Consider the following 16,399-nt stretch of genomic DNA (forward strand, 5'->3'; position numbering starts at 1 on the left):
TTAGTCTACTGTACATGTCCCACAAATCTATATGATTCTATTTTATATATGAATATGTTAATTGTATATAGGCTTATATATTAAATAGCCTATGTTGTATTTGTTTTCTATATTTTAACTTCTGCACTATGTTTAAGATTCTCATTTTTACTTGCATGATTTTCTTTTTATAGTCTACATATTTATGAGCATGCTTCTCTGTAATTGTTGTGCATATTTTCTCTGCTCAAGAATGTGTCCCAGATTGTTTTCTCGTTAATGAATGAATGCCAAGTGGTATAAATGTTGATACGTTCACTGACATCCTACACTCACTCACTCAAACTATCTGAGTCATCAGTTAAACTCACATAAAAACGTTGGGCTCAACAATGACGAGCGCTGTAATCACGGTGGTTAAAATAATTTAAAAAAATGTTTGAACAACTGCATAAAAACGTTATTTTCCAGACAAGTACGGTGGTGTTTCGGTAAAAAGAAAAGCTGGAGGATGCGGGAATCGATCCCGCTACCTCTCGCTTCCCGTCTACTTTGCTAAAGTAAGTGAAGCCCACATTAGCCAATCGCGTTTCTCCCCTGTGGCTTACTTTTCAGCGTTCGGTTTTCACGCTGAAAAGTCTTTGTAGCGACCGGGTACTGGCCAGTCGCGTTGGTGTTTTCATGGTTTTCATCCATTTATCAATCATAAGGTAAGATAGGCTTTTTTTTAGACGTGATGTACCACTATCTGACACATTTTCTGCTACATCCCTAGGTGTTGCCATTGCAGATAGCTTGCAAACGGTAATGTTATTGTTCGATAGCATTAGCAGCCAGTATCGCTAAATCCATTCATCTGAATGATGACAGTTTGAAGACGTTTGTGTATCAGACACATTTGGCTCAATTAGATGTCAACTAATGGATGAACATCAGCTTATTTTTGCTATTTTCTCGTTTTGATGTGATAATGTACCGTTTCTGGGTAGTAATGTTGATATGTTGCCAACGTTAGCATCACTATGATCCGTTAGCTTGCCAAGCCTACGTCCATCTGTTTTGATGAGGTAGTTAGCTAGGTGCTATTGAAAAATCGTGCACTAAACTATGACAGCATATAATCGATTTACATGTCTGTGTATAGCTTTCATTTAATAGGGAGGCCCCTGCATCACCTGCTGATTTGCCGTCCACGTCACGTGATGGAGGACAACATCCTGCCACTGCCCCTTCAGTCAGTGCTGCCTGACACCTCTGAGGCTGCACTGGAGAGGGAAAACAATCTGTCCAACGAGGCTCAGGTAAGACACTTTAACGGCTATTTCAATCCAATCTCAATGACATTTTATTTCCCATTTATTACTATTAATAAATCGATTCATTAGGGAGCAGTTATTGGACCGGATGGGGTCGCTGGGTGGGACAAGGTCCAGGATCTCGCTGCTTACCTGGTGGGTCTCCATGAGGCGTCTTACCTCACTGAGCTGCAGGTGACCCAGGTCATCCAGCTGTGGACAGCTCTCCCTGAAGGCGATAAGGAGCGGGTCAACTACCAGCCTCGTCATCAGCAGCGACTGACAAGTGGCCGTTTTAAGGCTCCCAAGCGGTCTGGAGTCACGCCGGGTGTGGAGAGTGTTAAGCGCTGCTTGATAGACATCCTGGGGGGCCAGCTCGGTGGCCCAGCACCAGCCGCTTGGTTGAGGCCATGTGCATAAGGCTGTGCACTTTATACAAGACAACCACCAAGAAGGCTGGAGTTTCCACCCCAAGATGGTCTGTAATTCTCAGCAACTACCACCACATCCGGGACTTAGTGCTTAACAGTCCAAGGGTTATGGCGGAGACAATGATCCAGCTCTTTGTGCTTAATCAGCGGACACTCATTCAATGGTAGGTCAGGCACATCATTTACCTCAAATTGTCTGAATAGTTCTCTAATGAATACATATCTAACACAAATGATCTTCTCTCAGGTTTCAACAGCGGCAGAAGAGCCAGGAGATGAGTGTCCTTTCTCAGGGAATGGCTCCAACCAACCCGATTCCTGTGGCACCTGACCAGCTTCCACCACCGAAGGAACGACTGCAGCTCCTTCATTCAGCATCAGGCCCAAGGCATGAATTTGTCCTCCCTCCAAATCTGGAAGGGCAGGCTCCTGTTTTGCGGCCAGGCTGACGGCCAGCTGCTGCCACCAGGGAGCGCCCGATCGCACCTGCCCCCACCGCACCAGACATTGCACAGCCCATGTCAGCTCCTGGGATGTTGCCTAGGGTAGGGACTTTCATCCTCAACCCAGACAAGACTGTGTCATGCGTACCGGCACCTTCTGGTGCCTCAACTTCCAGTGCAGGCCCAGCTCCACTTGTTCCTGCACCTGCTACTCCTGTGTCCCGGTACACGCAGAGGAACAGGCGCCAGCGTGCCCTTGAGGAGGAGAGTGGAGTCCACAAGAGGAAATATGCGAGAGGGGTCACCTACAATACCTGTAGCCATTGCGGGCAGCCCAAAACAAAGGAGTTTGGGCATAGTCGTCATGGCAGTGCCACCTTCTGCTCACGTGCCTCAAATGGCATATCTCTTGAAGAGTGGTTGGCAGAACAGAGAGCAGCAAAATAAGTTTTTAAACTATGTTTTGCTTGTATATTGTGTGCTTGCGTGTAGTTCCCTGTATGTATATAGTTTTTCTGAAGTGTGTGAGTGATAATATATATATATATATATATATATATATATATATATATATATATATATATATATATATATAATTTTTTTTTTTTTTTTTTTTTTATATATATATATCTTAAAGCCAAAGCAATGTTCTTCATAAACACAAAATAATAAGTATTAATCAACAATGACATGAAATAGCTATGGCACACTTTATTATTATAGATAGATAAATATAAACATTACTAGTCATTGGGGGGCATATATCTTAAAGCTAAAGCAATGTTCTTAATAATACACAAAGTGCTGTACATAGCGCATTAGCCACAGGGTAATACAATACAATGAAATAAATAAACTTACAGATCAGTGATTTAAGCTAAAACGACATCAAGAGACAAACAGTTGATTACAAAAAAGCAGGGTAAGACAATTAAAATGTATGTACAATTTTCAATGCTTTTGTAACAAAGTATTTTTTACAGCGTAGTATTTCTTTCTTTTACTTGCAACAGAGTAGGCTATAATTGACATGCAGTGAACGTGGGGCTTAAACATTACGTCCTGTCTTATTTATAGTTTTGCATTTCATTATCAAACATCTCGTCTGCAGGTTTGAACCATAGACTGTTGGTTTGAACTTCTGATTTGATACCGTGTTGAAAAATACAGCAGCTTGTTGTTACACTATTTTCTTTTCAGACACCAGTATGTGAAGGGGTTTGAGAACAGGAAACAGTTTTAATCTGTGTTACATATTTTTTCTAACAACTTTGTTTCTAACAATCTATAAAAACAGGTAAGATTGCATTTAGTGCAGTAAAATTGAGCAGCAACATCGCCCCCTGCTGGATGATAAATACAGACCTAGAAGTAATTCAGAAATCTAAACATGTTTTTTTTGCTTTGATTAGTGACTACACTACATTTATTTCTGTTTACGTTACAATTTGTTCACTTTGCATTTAGCCTACTGTACATGTCCCACAAATCTATATGATTCTATTTTATATATATGAATGTTAATTTTATATAGGCCTACATATTGAATAGCCTATGTTGTATTTTTTTCTATATTTTAACTTCTGCACTATGTTTAAGATTCTCATTTTTACTTTCTTTCTATAGTCTACATATTTATGAGCATGCTTCTCTGTAATTGTTGTGCACTTTTTTCTCTGCTCAAGAATGTTTCCCAGATTGTTTTCTTGTTCACTGACATCCTACACTCACTCAAAGTATCTGAGTCATCAGTTAAACTCACATAAAAACATCGGGCTCAACAATGACGAGTGCTATAATCACGGTGGTTAAAATAATTTAAAAAAAAATGTTTGAACAACTGCATAAAAACGTTATTTTAAGTACACTTGGTAGTACACTAACCCTTGCTATGCGCAGCGAGCGCTCTACCATTTGAGCTAATCCCCCGATCTCTACATTGGGGGGGCATACTCATATTTATAATAAAGGTCAATCGAAGTTACGTGACATACAAGAGATAAAAGTATGCCGTGTTCTATTTACTTCGGAACTCTGTTTTAACGAGGTCGTAAACGCCCCCTGACCTCGGATTTACGAGCTCGGAACTCGGACAACCTCGCAGAAGCCAGAGTTCAAAATCCAACATGGCTGCCCCCTGTATCAACAGTTGTGAAAAGCTGCAGTAACATAAAGTTATAAGTATTCCACTGGGAACCACACACCGACCTGTCGCTCTGTCCTCGTAACATCTGTTTGCTGACAGTGACAGTGGCTGAAATCCAGGGAGGGCGGGGGATGGTTGTTTTACTGGAAAAAATGGAAGTAAAAAAATAGCAACGACGTCGGTGAGTCGACTTCACCGAAACAGCTCACTGAGATCACTGGCACACCGAAAGGCTGACACACTACTGACGTTGTTTGTCTGGAATACTTGAAGATGATCATGTGTAGGCTATAGCTAGCAGGGGCAAGGGCAGGGGGGTCCGGTGAATGAATCTACAACACACAGCAACATGATCCACGCAAGTAGCGCGCTCATTGGAACTGACGGCCAAGATAACTTATGCCACAGCCGGCCAAATTGAAAAAAGGAAAGCCACTGACCTACCTTACAGGTTCCAGACAAGGCGAGTGGAGGGTCCGAGTTTTAAACTGATTAGGTGTAATGTTTTCATAACCCAATATGTACTTCTAGCTTTGGTTGCTCAAGGCAGTAGGCCTAGGCTACAGGTTGTTTGTTTTAGGTGGAAGTCCTGCCTTCCACCTGTTAACGTCTTTTTTATTGTGCGATTTTGAATAGAGTACCGAAACGGCAGTTTCACAGGATCTAAACAAACTTTCGAAGTGGTAGGCCTAGACATGTGGCATCATTTCTAGCTACCTTGTAGGCTACATTGTGTTTTAATAACGTGTTTTACATGCTAGGCAGTAGCTTAGCCACAGATATAAAAATATAGGCTAACGTCATAGAACCCTTGCAAAATTATTTTAAATAGATTTTAGCTGTAGTATCTTTACTCGTTGATGCCCGGAACATGTCCGTTATTTTGGCGCATTTCGCTGAGCTCCTCCATAATTTTTTTTTTTCCTCAGCACCACCTTTCCCTTTTCTTTTTTGGCTTTCCATCATTAGACTCACACACGTCTGTTAACGTCATCATTCAAGTCACTTCCTGTTGGAATTAGAGGTGGGAAACTCGGGCTAGATTTTGCCAGAGCCATAGAGATATCACTCTGGATTTTGCTAACCGAGTTTCCCAGTTGGTGACGCGTTGTTGACAACTGACGTTTGATGTAGGCAACTTTGGTTCACTGAACATATAATGACAATAAACTCTTTATTGTGGACAAACGCCTCTGCCAAGAAACATACACAGACATAACATGTTTCAAATTATTCATAAATAGGCCCATGTATAAAACAAACACCTTATCCGTGTCCTTTCCCGTCCATTGTCCTGCAGATAACACAAACAAACACCTGTCCATGTGCTGTTTGTATGCTCGCATAAGAAAACCGCAACAAATCTTTTGTTTTTGTGGCCTCCATGTTTTCACACACCTGATGCTCTAGGCTACGGCCAACAGTTGGTGGCAGTCATGCAACAAGTTGTTATGCTAAACGCCAATATAACAGAAGAAGAAGAACAAGCATCCCAACCATGTGAACGCTGGCAGTCGGAAAAACAACGTAATCACGGGGGCGGTCCCTGTTATTCCCAGGTGGCATGAACACAGCATATGCCATGTGGGGAGGGGCCGCTCACTGATCCCCCTATATTTCTGAAAATCCTAGACATGGTTGTGACTTGCTTTCTGATTACCCTGTGTTTGTATGGAAATAAGAGTCTGCTGCGGCCCGCCGTACGGGTTGAGCAGAGGCTGCACAGTTTGACCAGCGGGCAGCAGCCGCACACCAGGCCGCCGGATGGTGTTGCTAAGAACTTGCAATGTAGGCCTATAACTATTATGAGACCGGCCCTCACGGCCTCGAAACACTACCAGCCCACCGGGAAAAGTCTTGACTCTCCCGATTGCCACTCCACTACTGGGATGAAGTAATTGGGGGACCGTGTTTAAACAACAGCAAAAAATATAGCCTATAGCTTGGTGATGTAGGCTACTAGTTTTATACAGTCTATGGCTACCAGCTGCCTCCTAGCCAGGCATTTAATCCCAAGCAGTCCAAGAGCGCTCAAGAGCAACTGCCCGGCGAAGCCACTGCAGCCAACTTCAACTGGCAGGTTGCAGGCCTTCCATCCATTCTGTTGTCTCTCGAAGATATGGGCCTGACATCTCTGTAGCTTACGCTCATGTGTCTTTTTCATCCTCTCTTCCCAGGGTAGGCCTACTGTAAGCTTGATAAGAACCACCTGCCTGGTACCTCTAGAACCAGAGGACAATATGGGGTCTGAAGGTAGTGGTCAGGGCCGAGTGGGACTCATTTTCAGCCCTGGAGTTTCATGCCTCACAACTGACTATATTAAAATAATGTAATTAAAAGCTTAGTATATATATATATATATATATATATATAAGTCTGTAATAGCGCACTCTTCTCTACAGCCTTGCATTTACAGTTGTAAATTATCATTTATAGTTCAGTGCAAATACAGTAAGTGTTGCTTCACAATGTGTTTTTGTCTTACAATTTTTATTTTTTATTGTCTATGATGTTATGTGTATTTATTATTGCATTGCCACATTTTCAAGTGACTTGTAAGGACCTCAGGAAGAATAGCACCTGCAATGCAGGAGCTAATGAGGATCCTAAATAAACAAACTGCATTAAAAACCGACATCATTATGTAAAGGATATTACCACGTGAGCTCAGGAACACTTCGGAAAACTATTGTCAGTTAACACAGTTCGTCGCTGCATCTACAAATGCAAGTTAAAACTCTACCATGCAAAGCAAAAGCCTAATATTAACAACACCCACAAACGCCTTCCGGCTTCTCTGGGCCCGAGCTCATCTGAGATGGACGGACTCAAAGTGGAAAAGTGTGCTGTGATCTTACGAGTCCACATTTCAAATTGTTTTGGAAATCATGGACGTCATGTCCTCCGGGCCAAAGAGGAAAAGGACCATCCAGATTGTTATCAGTGCAAAGTTCATTCGACCTGATGCAATTTGCTTATCGACCTTTTAGAGGAGCGGAGGATGCTACAACTACTCTACTGACCTTTTCTTACAAGCATCTAGAGGGTACGAAAACCCATGCTAGACTATTATTTGCTGACTTCACCTCAGCTTTTAATACAATCCAGCCTCCCGTTTTATCCATTAAATTATTTTCAAATTTTAATTTTGATGTTCGCATTGTGAAGTGGCTTATGGACTTTTTAACATACAGGCCCCAGTCAGTTAGGGCAAAAGGTATTCATCTCAAAAGAAGCTAGCATCCACAGAATCACCACAAGGGTGTGTGTCCCCGTTATTGTATATTTTGTATACAAACGACTGTAGGAGTCACCACACCAACAGTCATCTCTTGAAATTTGCAGACGACACGGTTATAGTAAGTCTGCTCCAGGATGCAGAGGTCGATCACGGGCCAGTAGTGACAGATTTTGTGGGGTGGTGTGACAGCCATTTCCTCAAGTTAAATGTTCAAAAACCTAAGGACATGGTTATTGACTTTAGAAAAACCCCACATCCACCTCTCCCTACCACTATCAAGGGCACAGTGGGGGAGATGGTTGAGTCCTATAGATACTTGGGAACAGTGATTGATAAAAACTTGACCCATGACCTCAATGTATCCAAAATCTGCAAAAAAAAGGCCTGCAGAGATTGTATTTCCTGCACAGACTAAACTCTTTTAATGTGGACAAGACTCTGATGGTTTTATTCTACAGATCATATATTAAGTCCATTTTAACTTTTTGTTTGATTTCATTCTATGGGAACCTTACAGTTCAAAACAAAAGTCGTCTGTCCAAAATTGTTACAAAGGCCAGCAAGATAATCGGCATGCAGCAGCTCTCTCTAACAAAGATCTTCGACAGACAAGTTTTGCAGAAGGCACAGCCAATCTTGTCAAGCTCTGACCACCCACTCTTGGAGGAATCCATTCCTCTTCCCTCTGGTCAGAGATATAGGCTCCCTAGAGCAAAAACAAACCGGTACACATTTTATTTTGTTCCTTGTGTAATTAAAGCTGTTAACTTGCACAACTGTACACAAAGTGATGGAATTGTTTTCAATCAATTTGTTGGTTGTGTGCTGCTAGGATGTTTGATGTTTTGTGCCATGTTTATTGTGTTGTTGTTTTTGTTGTTTGTTGTACCTCCAACTGCAAATCAAATTTCCCCTCGAGGGACAACAAAGAACTCTGAACTCTGAACTTGCATATCTGTGAAGGCACCATTAATGCTAAAAGGTACATACAGGTTTTGGAGTAACATAGCACATCCAAGCAACATCTTTTTCTCAGGGACGTCCCTGCTTATTTCAGCAAGACAATGCCAAGCCACATTCTGCACGTGTTACAACAGTGCGGCTTCGTAGTAAAAGAGTTCAGGTACTAGACTGGCCTGCCTGCAGTCCAGACCTGTCTCCCATTGAAAATGTGTGGCGCATTATGAAGCGCAAAATACGACAACGGAGACCCCGGACTGTTGAGCAACTGAAGTCGTAACTTAAGCAAGAATGTGAAATAATTCCACCTACAAAGCTTCAACAATTAGTGTTCTCAGTTCCCAAAACGCTTATTGAGTGTTGTTAAAAGGAAAGGTGATGTAAAACAGTGGTAAACATGCCCCTTTCCCAGCTTTTTTGGAACGTGTTGCAGGCATAAAATTCAAAATGAGTGAATATTTGCAAAAAAACAATAAAAAGTTTGAACATTAAATATATTGTCTTTGTAGTGTATTCAGTTGAATATAGGTTGAAAATGATTTGCAAATAATTGTATTCTGTTTTTATTTATGTTTTACACAATGTCCCAACTTCATTGGAATTGGGGTTTGTATATTTACTATCCTAATTTTGATGATAAAAGGCATAATGGGTAGTACTAGTAACATTATGGGCATAGAAAGTGATTATATTGTAACTAATCTGATCATGTTTGCTTATTCACACACTGTGGTATAACAGCTTAGATGTGCCTTCCACACTGACAGCAGCTATCCCATGCAAACTACTGGGTCCTGGCTCTGACACTAAATCAAATGTTAAAAATTGTCAGCCCAAATCTACACTTTTTACAAAGCTTTCTGATGAAGTCAAGTCAGTTTGATTCAGTAGGGCCAAATCATCTGGCATCATTGAATATCTCAGGGCATTTCATTATATAGAGCAGGTATACACCATACTATTAATTACTATTAATTCTATTTCAATTATAATATTCACACAATGAGCAATTCATACCTGCCCACTCTGGAGTAATGAGCTCATGGCTGGCGCTTGGTACTGACTCTTCATTGTTCATTCTTCACTGTTAGCAGCAAACTGGACCAGTGGCTGCTGCTGAGGAGCTACAAGAAAACGTTTGATCCAATGCTTGAAGTGGGAAAAAAAAGGTGCTGGTACTCTCTTACAAATCATTATGACATTTGAGATTTGTACAGTGAAAAACAAAACTTGGAGATATTGCTGGTGTGTGTGTGTGATTCTCTTGACAGCTTTAGTCCTTTAGCTTTAGGGACTCGAGTCACATGACTTGACTCGAGTTAGACTCGAGTCGCAAATTTTAGGACTTGAGAGTTGCTTGATAAACATTTATAAAAGACTCGACATGACTTTGACTTGATATTCGTGACTTGAGACTTGACTTAGACTTGAGTCAAATGACTTGAAATGACTTGACTTTCTGTTTAATAAATATATATATTTTTCCCCTCTGATATTGAGGAGGAGTTAACTTTATGATTGCGCGGGAACCTGTTGATATGATGACGCGGGACGCGGTGGCAGACCTGCAGTAAACGAGACTGGCTACGTCATGGATCCCTCTGCACCGAAAATAATAAAGTTTGGCTATAAGGATTACACATCTGACCAGGCAAAGAAGAAACAAACTGTCTGCAGTACAACAATGACCGACGTCAACCACCACCACGTCGAATTTCATCAGACACAGAGATTCGGGTTCCAGTCCCCATATTCAGCTGAACCACTATTTGGACGTTTGTGATGGACAGAACTCCCTTCAGTTTTGGGCCATTAATAACCACACCCTCCCCTCTTTGTTCAAGAGCAAATAAAACTAGGCACACACATACATACATATTACACACAACACAAACTGCACTCTCTCTCTCTTTCTCTCACACACACACGCAGATGTAAGTATGTGAATAAAGCTAGGCACACATACACATCCAATACACTCTGCACTCTCACGCACATGCACATACACTCACCAATATTAATAACTTTTCATTCACTCTCTCTCACACACGCACACATTCACTCACAAATACACTGACAAATATTAACATATGCTATCCATTCCATGTGATACATAAACTCAGTCAATCTCTCCAAATTACACAAAGGTGGTGGGATTCAGCTACTCTTAAACTCTTTAAGAGAAGGAAAGGTTAAAGGATCCCAGGTGAAAAAGAAATCTATTAAAAATATACTTTAATAAAGTGTACTAAGTATATTTTCTACATTTTGTACTTTTTTCGTCAAATCCAAGTATAGTTAAGTGTATTCAATTATTTAACTTCAACTTAACATATATTTGACTACACTTCAAGTGTAAATAGTATGCTAAAATGGAACAACTTTTTTCAAACTTCAAGTGCACTAAAATATACTAATGAAAATCTAGATTCATAAGGAATTAAGCACACTTACAGTACAATTGCATTATATCGCCATTCTAATGGAAATACACTTAAAAAGGCATTGCAGCTCAACTTATAGTTGTGTTTAAGTACATTTTGTATATATTATCATACTTGTTACTATAAACTATGTTAATTTAGTATGCCTCTAATATTTCAAGTGATCTATAAATGCACTTCCTAACTATATTTAGTGCTTTTAAAGTGTCCCACTATGACAATGTATTTGAAGTGAAGTTCAATAACAACCTAAACATCATAGACACATACTTTCAGTGCAATGTTATTAGTGTTAGCAAGAAATGAATTGTGTTTGAAGTATACTTCATCTGTACTTTTACCCCCATTTTGTTATACTTAAGCATAAATGTTGCTATTATACTACAAGTATATTATAATACAATTAATTTCAAGTACATTACAACAAAAGATTACAAATTGCATTTCAGAAAAGGATCTTTATTACTCACACAAAAGTAACACACAAAATATCCAACTCATTTGAATTAAATGTAATCAAAGCCTGTCTGTCATGGAATATTGCGCAAAAATCAGTGCAAATACCATAGGACACGTGTATATATACCCCAAGCCATATACAACACAAAAGTCCAACATTACAAACTGGGGCAAACAAATCTGGAGCAGTAGTAAAGCCATTTCGAACCCCGTTTTACGCTTCCAGCTCACTTCTACCCAGTTTGAGCATTACCTGCTGAGTAAAGTTGAAAGTGTTTTTAATGCACATGGGGTAGTCCAGGTGCAGGGCGTAGATCAACCCGAAACGGCTGTGTGTGTGAAACGAAAGGACACAAAAGGCCTGAGGCAGGTTGGCCAGTTCATCCATTACCACAGACCCTTTCAAGATGATCCCTACACTGAATGGGTTGAGCTGGGTATTTTCTCAACCCAGGCAGAGAATTCCCACTGGAGTTTAACTGTACGAGTCCTTGTCAGTTACATCCTAATGTGAAAGAAACGTAGTGACAAGGAGAAAACATAAACATGCCAGTTAGACAATGGTGTTTTATACACCAAAAAGAGCCTGTGACTGTTTATAATGAAAAGCGTTGTACAATATAAACTGCACTGATAGTCTACTAAAGGATGATACCAGTTTAGATTTTTTTTTTTTTTTTAATCAAATGCCATATTTGGATCTGTACAGTATATTGCAACACTTTGTCCCAAATATGGAGTTTACCCACTTCCAGTCACAGTCATGCTGAAACGATGTAGAAAACTGCTCCCAGAAACTTTGTTGCTATGCAACAATTTTGTGAATCATATGACTCAGTACATTTCACCTTAATTGCTTTTTGTAAACTTTACTGTCACCAGTTGAAACTAACATTAAGTTAGTTGATCAATTGAGCAACCAGAATCTAACATGTGCACTCAGAACTCCCATTTCAGTTAAAGACCGAGAACATTTTCACAACTTCCAACTGGTGACAGTAAAGTAAAAAAACAAAGTGGGCAATGTAAAAGGATTCATACAACTTTAGTTATGGTGAGCAATTTTCTAAATCTTTTCAATAGAACTGGGACTGAAAGTGGGTAAGCTATCTTTGTTTGGCAATAAATAGAGACTTAACAGAGGCCCTTAAGTAGACACTGATCGCTGATCAAATCATTCTGAAAATTAGTAGCACTGTTCATTAATGGCTTAAAATGAGACAAATGAGATGAAACAATGTTTATGTACAAATGGACAAAAGGGGAGGAAAATGGAGAGGACAGAAAAGAAGGGAGGGGAGATTTGATGGGAAGAAAAGGATAGAGCAGAGAAGAAACAAAAGACATAAAAAGAAAAGCGATGAACAGAGAGAGGAAAGAGAGGTAGTAGACTAATGTAGCTAATCAAACCCACCTTTGTCTGACGTAAAGCTCAGCCAAAAGCTCGCTGGGCAGGCCTTTCTTTTTTCCTAAAGGAGGTCCATCAGCCTTGGAGAGAAACGGTCAAGTTCAAAGAAATTCTCTTGCAGACTTTTCCCCACCACTCTGGCGAACTCCTAACAAACCTGAAACAAAACATAACAAAAACAAGCCTTTGAGAGGAGGCATAGCTATATAAATCAGTGATTGATAGCTCACTGCGTAGAGCTGCGGACTCGGGTGTTAGATATTATTCTACTTGGGCGGCCCGCCCAAGTAGAATAATACTGAAACAGTTGAACTGGTTATGAACTGGTTAAAACGACGGTTTAGGCAATTTAGCTTACATTAGCTAAGCCAGCAAACAGGTGGCTAACGTTGATGTCCGCCGAACTTGTTAAAACAACGTTTTTGACTAACGTTACTCACAAAAAGGCCCTCCAGTGAGAAAAGTAATTTAGCTAGCTAGCTAACGGATGGCTAAATTAATGTCCATTGACGTCAAACTGATTCACTTCGAATCCTCACAAACAGCCCCAACTGAAAATTTTTTTTTAAACTGTAGCTAGCTAACGTTAGCAGGTGAAAAAAGGGTGCCGACCTAGTTAAAAAATAGCTTCCCACTACTCACCAACATCCCCTTGAATCCACACACAAACACGGAAACATGAAGTTGTCTGACTCCTCAGCAGCTAGCGATAGCTAAACAATGGACAACGGGAGGGCGAGATCATTACTTAACGTTACTTACCGTCTCTGGCGAGTGTTCGCAGCAACTGGTCTGTCCGGCGGGCGGCGGCAAAGTGACAGCTTCTCAGCCAAAAGCGGATTGCGGCAAAGTAACGGCTTTCACGTTCCCATCGTGCATTGCATTAAACAGTGGAGCGTTGTCACAGTGGCTCATGAGTAGGCCTACAGTTAGTAGCATAGACTGTGGTTAGTAGCTAGTAGTTGGTGTTTTTAGACATACGGAAACAACAAAAAAATGTGATTTCTCAGAAATTAAATTGAAATTTATGGAAACAACGGCCCTAACATAACCATACTTTTAGTAATATCATTTATTTATCCACAAACCTGTGCGTTTGTGTTAAATAAAAAATAACTTACTACTTAGCCTAATATCGCTGTTGTTACGTAAAACTCTAATGGGAGAAATAGCCTACTTTCAGATCTTGCGGCTTCATAGCAACTTATGTAGCCTAGGTAAAGAGATGGTCAGAATTGCCACTCTAAGTATTTCAAATTTAATACACTTCTATACAAAAATAAACTTCTATACAATTTAAAATACATTAACAACAAAGTACACTTTCAAAAAGTACATTTAAAAAATAATTTGATTACTGCTAAATTAGTATACTTACTTTTTGGACTCTGAAGTTGAACTTAAAGCAGCCATATTATGCTCATTTTCAGGTTCATATTGTATTTTAAGGTTGTACCAGAATAGGTTTACATGGTTTAATTTTCAAAAAACACCATATCTTTGTTGTACTGCAGTGCTCTCTCTCACTGCTGCAGATCCTCTTTTCAGCTGGTCTCTGTTTTAGCTACAGAGTGAGACCTCTTTTCTTCTTCTTCTTCTGTACTATCTTTGATTGCACTGCACATGCCCAGTAGCTCAAATGTAGATCATGTCAGCTAGCTAGCTCCATAGACAGTAAAAGAAAGGCTGTTTCTACAACTTCGGTCAGTTTCAAGGCAGGATTAGCTGGGAGACTTCTAAATGAGGGCGCACATGTAAGTAGTTCTTTTGTAGATTATGGTGAACTTGTGTGTGTTGTAGCAGTGCTTTGCTATTGAGAACGAGGTAGCATGCTAGCGTTAGCATGCTAGCGTTAGCATTAGCGTTAGCATGCTAACGCTACGAGCTAATGGTTGCGGTTAGCCTGCTCGTTTTGGCTTGTGACGTCACAAGCCGTGCCGATTTTGAACAGCTCACCTAGAGACTGAAGGCAGGACACATTCAGAAACCGTATCTCACTCTAAACAGCATGGATGGATTTTTTTCAAAGTTTGTATGTGTGTGGAAGCACCAGAGAGACAACATAACACCCCAAATCCCAGAAAAAGTGATTTTTTCATAATATGGGCACTTTAATTACATCTATTTTGAAGTATACTTTTAAAAAGTACATATTAAATACTCTTTAAATAAAGCACAACAAGTAGAAGCATACTTGTTTTATCCTTCATGTACTTTATTCATATTTCTAATACACTAAAGTATACTACTTTTTTACCTGGGATGTGTTCATGTCCCATAAAGTGAGGCATGTTTGTAGAATATTATTTGACTAGAAACCATTATACTTGAATTGTTTGAATGAATTTCATGATTTGATGTCATGTTTGAGGCATATTGAACAAATATGTATGTTGACTTATTGTTGGCCTAATATCAGTTTTAGGCTGTACTTTTATCTGTATACATTTAAACTGTTCAGCTGTATATGGCTTGGATACAATGCCTTTTGAATACTGAGTAGGAAATGCAAATACAACTCCAGCAGTTCATAACCACTGTCTTTAGCTTGTTTAAAAATGTAAACTTTTGTATGACTTGACTTGCTTGACCAAAGCTATGACTTGACTTGACTTGCTTGAGACTTGAAGGTTAAGACTTGAGACCTTGTACTTGTGACCATTCCATGTGTGACTTACTCCCATCTCTGTTAGTCTCCTCTCTGTCTGGCCAGCAAGTGACGGGATGCTGCTACATGTTTTGCAGCCCAGTTTGTTATCTTTAAAAACGAGCCAGCTGTTCGTGGAGCAAAAATACATCATTTGGTCCCTTGACCAACAGTCAGGCCATTCATGTGTTTCATTACTCACACTATTGTTGACGTCAGTGTCATTGACTAAGTAGTAAGTACCTTAAGTAACGTTAAGGTTGGTAGCTGCAGACTCCTCATTAACGCTAGCTGTTCTGCTCACATCAACGTTAACGTTAGTTTGAAGCTCATGAACCGTACCTGATGTTTCTGGCTGGACTTGGACCTCTGTTGACGTGTCTGGCTCTGGCACACGCGTTCTTTTAGTACCTTTCTGAAACCAGGCTAACATAACGACTTACAAACTCGACACACTTCTTTTTAGTTTCTAGGTTTTCAGCAGTGAAAAATCTTTTACGGTCAGGCTGCAGGCATCAGACAACTTTTCTGAACTGAGGTAAGTCACGTAGTGCCCTCTGGGTAGTATAGTTTATGTAACGTTAGGGTCAATCTCTCTGACACTGACGCTTTCTCTGTCAGTGGTAGAGTACCGGCTACATGCAAGAAGTAGTGGTACGCAAGAAAAAGTGCAGGTACGCTTAAGAGTAAAATGTAGAAGTGCCGGTACTGCGTACCGGTGAGTACTGGCCCACTTCGAGCACTGGTTTGATCAAAAAAATCAACGGTGGTTTGCAGGGCACGTTGTATTATGTTTTGCACAACCACTAGCATCCTGCACTGCTCCTAACTAGCTTAGCTTACCTGTCTCATTGTCCTCATCTTTATTTACGTTTCACTCTCGCTGGTTTTAATGAAAAAGTGACTCAGTTTAGCACATCTGGCCGCATCACTTTCTGGAGCTTTT

General features: G+C 40.2%; 1 long non-coding RNA gene across 1 annotated transcript; it reads right to left on the bottom strand.

The window, feature by feature from the left end:
• Nucleotides 1-6,772: 6,772 nt before the first annotated feature.
• On the bottom strand, nt 6,773-15,338 carry LOC116055881. The gene is made up of 3 exons (XR_004106430.2): nt 15,326-15,338; nt 10,385-10,389; nt 6,773-6,913 (listed from the first exon to the last, which is right to left on the bottom strand). It is a non-coding gene; the product is annotated as an uncharacterized LOC116055881 (long non-coding RNA).
• Between the last annotated feature and the right edge of the window lie 1,061 nt (nt 15,339-16,399).

This window comes from Sander lucioperca, chromosome 13 (assembly GCF_008315115.2).
Source record: "Sander lucioperca isolate FBNREF2018 chromosome 13, SLUC_FBN_1.2, whole genome shotgun sequence".
Classification (NCBI taxonomy): Eukaryota; Metazoa; Chordata; class Actinopteri; order Perciformes; family Percidae; genus Sander; species Sander lucioperca.